A 7,744-nucleotide genomic window follows, 5' to 3' on the forward strand; every position below is an offset into this window, starting at 1 on the left:
AATCCAATAGCAGCCAATTTAGAAACACAGTGAACATTTATCTTTGAATTTCTGGTTTCCTTTATTTCCAACTCTTTGCAGTCTACATTCTACAAAACAAAATAAAAATTGTAACCAAAGTCTGCTCATTTTTTTGCGTAAAGAACGGACATTTAGAACGGGCTCTAAAACGTGAATAATATGCATCATCAAAACTGTAAAAGGCTGATCGATCATTGTGGGTCTTTGAAGTAGAGTTCCAGGAAATTTCCCAGTCCTTTGCTTGGAAAATTCCTTGGACTTGTTATTTGCGCCTTGTCCTCCCAATCTGTTATAGGGTTTGGGGTTGTTCTAGGCCCTACATGTTGTTTGCATCCATGGATGGAGCCTATGGGTCTATTAAAAACACGAACCACACCATCAACCCAAAAGAAAATATTTGGCCCAAACCAAAATGTCTCATACTTGATTCGGGAAGAAAACCCATGGATTAGGCTCGACAAGGCTTTAAAAGGATGCCATCTAACTAAAGCCTTGAGGAGAGAGGGGGGAAAGTATAGTACCCATTTTTGTAGGGGTGAAGAAGAAAGATTTTGGCATTGGGTCATTTTTCTCAGAAGCCGTGCCAAATTCCCGAACTTGGGTGCTTTCTATAAATCAATTTTCGGTAAGGTATGGAGACCTCAATCCACCAATCTTGTTTACATGTTCATTTCTTTTCCTTTTTTTGATTTTTTGCTCAAATTACTGTAATATCTAAAACCTGCCGGGTGATCTCGTAAAAAATAAAAAAAAAACTTCCTGGAGGCCTTCGAAACATGAAATTTTGATTTTTAATGTGTTGTTTCATTAATATAGCAATTTCGCATATAGTTTTCTGATGCTTCTGTCTGTTACTGGGAGTTATCTGTTATCAGGTAACAGTTGAAAGCTCACTGGCCTATGAGAACTTAACAGACAAAGAATTAATGCCTGGAATACTTTCTGTTTCCTCAATTGTTTTGCCTCATTGGTGTACAACTTCAAGGTACATTGTTGAATTATAGATTACCCTTTCGTTTAGTAGTTGGTTGAGCCTGATTTTATTTGTCTGGACTCTGGAGTGGTAGGCGTGTTGTCAGAATGGCTGCTGCTCACACTCCAATTGCTGGAGTATCGTTTGAAGCCGTGACAATAAAGCCTCCTTCACACCCTACATATGATTTAAAGGGCATTATAAAACTTGCTCTTGCTGAAGATGCTGGGAATCGATGTTTGGTTATCATTTGATTTTACAATATTCTTTCTTGCTTTGTTTCCTTTTTCAGTGTTTTCATATTTCATAATCTTTGCTCTACTAAGTTGGTAATGATGTTTAATGGTTTTTATGAAAACAATAAGCTAAGGCTTTGATGAAGGGGGAGCAAATATTCAGTTAAATCTTTATATTTTTTCTGCATTCAAATCCTATAACATTTGGGTTCAATTGCAGGGGATGTGACTTGTATGGCCACCATCCCATTTGACATGGAAGTGGAAGCCCATTTTCTGGCAAAAGAGGATGGTATCATTGCTGGAATTGCACTATCGGAGATGGTGTTTCAAGAGGTTGATCCTTCTTTGAAGGTATAGAGGCACTGTACTTTCTGTATTGGATTATCCATATGGTTTGCGTGTCTGGATCACACACTCCCTCCTTTTGATGTGCATTCTGATATCAGGTGGAGTGGTCTCGAAAGGATGGAGATTATGTTCGGAAGGGGATGCAATTTGGAAAAGTTTATGGTAAGCCAAAAAGGTGTTTCTTAATTGTGTATAAGAAACTTGTATTAAAATTATATGCTCCCTCCATATAGGAAGGGCACACAGCATTGTCGTAGCTGAAAGAATAGCTCTGAACTTTATGCAGCGGATGAGTGGTATAGCAACACTAACTAAGGTGCTTCCATTTCCTTGAGTTTTATAAATAAAGAAATGATTTTCTCTTAATCATAGCTAAGTTTCCCTATTGTAATCAAGCAAATCTTAGTTTACTTTACAGAGCAGATAACAAGGATGGTTGTAGGAAAATAGGAATTGCGTAAGTTACATTTTAGATTGTTGTGAACTGGAAATGAAAAACAATAAGGTTGACAAGTATAAGTTTTATTTGACCAAACATAACTGCGTGGATATTCTTCTAGAATTTTCAAGTTTTTTATTACCGCTTATTAAGTTGCCTTGTGTTTCCACCTGTATATATGATCAAAACATAGCTAATTCACAATTTTTAACGGACTAATACTTGTAAAATGCAAATTATATCATGAATTCATTCTTGAAATGCAAATTACATCATGTATGTACGGTAAATATGATAAAGAAACAAGACATGAAATAAAATTCCCAACTGTTTTAACCTATGAATTCGGTCATGAAATGGAAATTGCATCATTTATGCACAGTAAATATAATTAAGAAACAAGATACCTAACAAAAGCTTATCGGTGCCATAACTTTGTAATGTGTACAAAAGACTGTTTTAGAATGTTAATTATTCTGCAGGCAATGGCTGATGCTGCACAACCTGCATACATCTTAGAGACAAGAAAAACTGCTCCAGGCTTACGATTGGTGGATAAGTGGGCGGTGTAGATCATTTCTGAGATTTTACTTTTTAGTTCTTAGTTCTTTCTCTTATGCCTTTGTTGATATTGTTGAAATTTTCTTCTTGTAGGTACTAATTGGTGGAGGAAGGAATCATAGACTGGGTTTGTTTGATATGGTGTAGATAAAGGATAATCATATATCAATAGCTGGAGGAATAAGTAATGCCCTGGAGGAATAAGTAATGCCCTTAGATCTGTTGACCAGTATTTAGAGCGAGAAAATCTTCAAATGGAGGTTGAGGTAATTTCTTCCGATGGTAAAATCTATAGCAAATTAAATATTTTGTGCAGTGGACTAGCCAACAGAGTTGGGTATGAATCTATAAATCTTTATGTGGTACATCATGTATCCCGTAACTTGATTCAACTCCCCGTTTTGAAGCATAAATCATTGTTGAAAAATATGTTTAACTTGAATTTTGTGATTCAATATATCTTGCTTCTAATTAGTAATGCCTCATAGTGGTTCTTCTCCTCTGTGTGTGTGTGTGTGTTTGTGGAAATGAATCAATCGGTCAATGCGTTGTGGCAACTGTAGCAGATATGTTGAAAAATGTCTTTTTCAAGGTTGAGACCCGGACACATGAGGAAGTAAAGGAGGTGTTGCAATATGCATCTCAAACGAAGACTTCCTTGACCCGAATAATGTTGGATAATATGGTTGTACCTCTTCCAAATGGCGATGTTGATGTGTCTATGCTTAAAGAAGCTATGGAGCTGATCAACAGGAAATTTGAGACGGAGGTATCTCATGATTTTATCATGTAGTTTTTCACTTCATTTATTTAGTGCCTACAGACTGTGTAGAAAGATACTGATGATGTCTGTTGTTTCATACTAAATTACCCCTGTTCAGTGATGTGTTAGTTAGAAGGCGTTTGTTCTTTCTTTTTCTTTATCTGGGGGTCATGATGGGGTTTGTGAAACAATGTTTCACTTTATTTGCTTGGCTTTTTGATCTTCAAATATGTGAAACCTGAGCAAAATTATGCAAGAAAGATTGTATGGAATCTCTTGCTACTTAATTTTTTAAGATGGAATTCATTTTTGGTGACTTACCTTGTCATTCTTGCTCATGTAAACAAACAAATTTCTTAACAAACAAACTTTGAATTTTTCGACAAGTTTTTTGATCAGGTTTGAAGATTTCGACGACTTTTTCTAGATTTCGATAGAAATTCAATCGGAATCTAGGATTGTTTAGAGAGAGAAAGAAAGAAAAAGAGGAGAAGAGAGAGAAAAAAAGAAACGGTCTGTTGAAAAACAGAGGTTAGAGCTTTTTATACTTGTTGAAAACGTCGTTTTGGCGTTACTATTCCCAGAGGATCTGCGCTTTGAAATCGGGTGATCCGACTCGAGCGCCAACCCGCGTTTGACCCGCGTGTGACTCGAGTGCTAGCCAACCATTGGAACCTAGTCGAGCCGACCTCCTTGAGCCGCGTCTTCAAGCCGCTATTTTTATCTTGAGCCGAGTTGTTTTCTAGTCGAGCCGAGCCGTTCAAAAGGTTTTTTTATATATATATATTTATTATTATTATTATTATTATTTATTGATTAGATTAGAGTTATTTAGTATTTTTTATTTTATTTAATTTTATTTTTATTTTATTTTTTTAAAATAAAATTCCAAAAAAATATTTTTAAGAAAAAATTGAAAGTATTAATTTTTTTAAAAAAATAAGTTTTTCTAAAAAATATTTTTGAGGAAAAGTTGAAAGTATCAATTTTTCTTGAAAATAAGTTTTCTAAAAATTATTTTTGAAAAAAAGTTGAAAGTATCAATTTTTTTTGAAAATAATTTAAAAAAAAAGATTTTTTTGAGGAGAAGTTGAAAGTATAAATTTTTCTTGTACGAAAGCAATGAGTTTTTTTGAAGAAAAAAATATTTATACTTAAAGCTAAATCATTTTTTTTCTTTTTTTTTTTCGTTTTATTTTTTTCCTTTTTGTTTTTTAAATTTTTTTTAATAATAAATAATCCAACGATAAAACCTCTGCAAGTGAAATAGTAGTCTCTTTGCATATTCTTGAGGTGAGAAAATTTTTTTAATTTTTTGTTAAAAGTATTAGAGTCAATTGAGAATAATTTTTGATAATTAATTATTTGATAAATTTTTAAGGCTTATTGGATAACATAAAATTAAGTTGGTATCATCTTTCGATTGACGTTGTGAGGGTGCTACAACTTTTCTTACACGTAATCGTACTCTCGAATTCTATTCTAGTTAGTAGACTTGAACCTATTCTTTTGGGGACCTTTAAACTTAGGTGTTTCTTAAAAGGATAGATTTTTTAGTTGGTCAATCGCACCTAAATAAAAAAGATTGGTGACGAGTTTTTCAAGTCAATGTCTAGCGATAGATCCTCGGATCTAGACTTTATGACAGTTTGACGATTCCACTGGGACGTCTGAGAGTCAAGCCAACAAATAAATTTGTGTTATCCGAAACCCTAATAAAACTAAACCTTTTGTATATATTTTTTTATTCATTCATATTACTTTATTAATTATGTCATTCATATGTATATACATAACATGAGCTCTATACTCGAACTTCGTCCCTCTAGGAGAGAGTAAAGTACCTATTACTTTCGTGAGGTTTAATGCCTCCGCAGTGGCTAGCGAAATACTCTCACTCAAATTAAATTTTTTTCGCTTGTAACTTGTAATAGGTGAGGATTAGAGTGTTTTACTAGTCTGTGATGATAATGATGTAAAAAGCAATTTAAAAACTTTTAGACTTTAACTTTAAACCACATATAGTGGACTTTAAGAATGCCTAACGTAGAGATAGAGCCATCATCTTTCCCTTTTAGAATTGATCAAAAGCATAGGGTCTATTCTTCTTATTCTGTGTAATGTTTTAATTTACTTATTTATTTATTCTTTTTTTTTTGGACATACTAATATTTTCTCTCATTCTTTTGCATTGGTTCATGCTCATATCATAAAGTTGCATAAAGAACATGTGCTTGAAAGACGATCTTTAACAAAAAAATTTTCATGGACTCCACAAAACGATTAGTTTGTTCTTCATCTGTATTAGCTTCTTATGAGTCACCCAATGAAGTAAGGATCCAGTTAGAAAAGATTCAACTAAAAATGAGGGATTGTTTACCAATCGGATATGATTCTACCTTGTCTCAAGAAACATCTATCCTCTTCAAATAAAATAATCTAGAAGATTTGGTTGATATATGAAAGAAGATGAGTTCGTCAAAAGAAGAGCAGTTTTGCCAAAGATACGCATATAGCATGCCTTCTCACAGTAGTTGTCGATGATTAACTAATCAGAGCTGTAACATAATTCTGAGATCTTGTATACAAGTGTTTCATCTTCAATGAAGTTGATAAGACACCAACCATTGAAGAATATTCATCTTTGTTGGGTTTGCACTTCAAGGCTCCTGATAAGATATATGTCAAAAAACACAAGTCAAGATTTCATAATTATTTGGCACAACTTATGGGGATAGATAAAGAAGTTATGGATTCTTATACAAAGAAGAAACAAGAACAAGTCTGCCTACTGTGGATGTTCTTTCATGAGTTTTTATTGCAACATGCCAACGAAGAACATGGGTTAGATTTATATGCCTTAGCTATATACGAAATAGTGATCTTTTTAAAAGTTTTGGGTTACATTGAAATAGTGGTGGTTGACTTCTTCGAGAGTGTGATCAATGGTTGTAATCCTTCAACGGTAATATTAGCAAAGACTATCAGATCTTTGAGTTATTATCGTCAAAATGGAAGGCGTTTTATAGGCTGCATACAGTTATTATACTTATGGATGAAAAGTCACTTCGAATGGAGAAAATGTGCTTTCTCAAAGCTTTATGTCTGCAATCGAGTTTCGATCAAGAAATTCTGTGAAAGTGGTGATCAGAACAAAAGTCTAAAAAAGAGTGGATAACTTTCCTACAAAAATTGATCAGTACCAAAATAAGATGGTTAGTCCCATGGATGAATCATGAACCTATGTGGTATCAATGTGGAGATAATACAATGGTCCCATTTTTCAGTTTATGGGGAACGATAAATTATGCACCACTCTTAGTGAGAAGGCAGTTCGGGGTAGAATAGTTCATTCCTATGACGCATGGGCTTCATCAGTTAGATTTCTCTTACAGCGAGTCAAAAGCATTTCAGAGGATGAATGAGATGATTAAAGCATGAAAAAACCTTCGAAAAGTGAGTCCTAAACCATTTACTGATAAAGTCACTTTTAGAGTATTTACTTTGGAGAGCAAAACGAAGACAGAAAATGGTATTCATTTATGAAAGCTTTCAACCGCTAATAGGAGGAAAGCTTGAAAAGACATCATTAGAATTAGAGCTTGCGACAAAAGAGTTTGAGTCTAAAAATGATAAGTTAAAACAAGAAATCCAGAAACTTCGAGAAGAAAAAGATCAGTGAAAAGATAAAGCTAAAAGTCATGAAATTAGAGTTTGCAAGATTGTTAGAGAACGTTATACAGCTGTTGAAGACTTAGCAAAGCTACACCAAGAACATAAAAGGTTATGTGTGAGAGAAAGGGTCAAAGAGATAACCATTGTTGAGCTGACTGAAGAGAATGCAAAATTGAAACAAGAATATGCTGAATTGAAAGAAAAAAGTTTAAGCACAAACAGAGAATAACATGTTGAATAGCTATCTAAGCAAGTTGAGACAAAAGTTGAATGAACAAGAAGATCATATTACTGCATTGGTTAGAGAGCATAGAGAGTTATCATACTAAGTCTAGTGTGGTAAAATAGAGAACTTAAGAAGATAGAAATACATTGAGCACCAAACGACCCAAATTTGTAAAAGGGTATGCAAGGCAAGAGAGATGGTAGAAGAGGCAGAGGCATTGAAACAAGTGGTGGCCCCAATAGGAGAGCATGGGCAGCGTCTATTAAATTTCATCAAAGAAGCTAAGGCCCAATATGAGCAGATCAAACGATTTTATAGTTATAACTCTAGGATGATAAACTTAATGAAAATAAAAGTTTTTTGGAATAAATAAAATCTTCTAGTTAAATACTATCTTAGGTAAATGTTCTTTGCATACATGTATTTTCATTCATTGCATTCTCACTTATTACACTTAACAAAATAATCATGAAATAGTCGTATAAATTTGCTAATTCTA

General features: G+C 33.7%; 1 pseudogene across 1 annotated transcript; it reads left to right on the forward strand.

Annotated features, from left to right (window-relative positions):
• The first annotated feature begins 506 nt into the window (after positions 1-506).
• LOC111282141 (nicotinate-nucleotide pyrophosphorylase [carboxylating], chloroplastic-like) lies at positions 507-3,639 on the forward strand (annotated as a pseudogene). Its single transcript, XR_016342104.1, has 9 exons — positions 507-651; positions 897-1,006; positions 1,089-1,231; positions 1,451-1,584; positions 1,680-1,743; positions 1,815-1,897; positions 2,503-2,586; positions 2,675-2,847; positions 3,174-3,639. The product of XR_016342104.1 is annotated as a nicotinate-nucleotide pyrophosphorylase [carboxylating], chloroplastic-like (transcript).
• Positions 3,640-7,744: the final 4,105 nt, after the last annotated feature.

Source organism: Durio zibethinus, chromosome 5, assembly GCF_047325235.1.
Source record: "Durio zibethinus cultivar Kanyao isolate XHJ-2024 chromosome 5, ASM4732523v1, whole genome shotgun sequence".
NCBI classification, from domain to species: domain Eukaryota; kingdom Viridiplantae; phylum Streptophyta; class Magnoliopsida; order Malvales; family Malvaceae; genus Durio; species Durio zibethinus.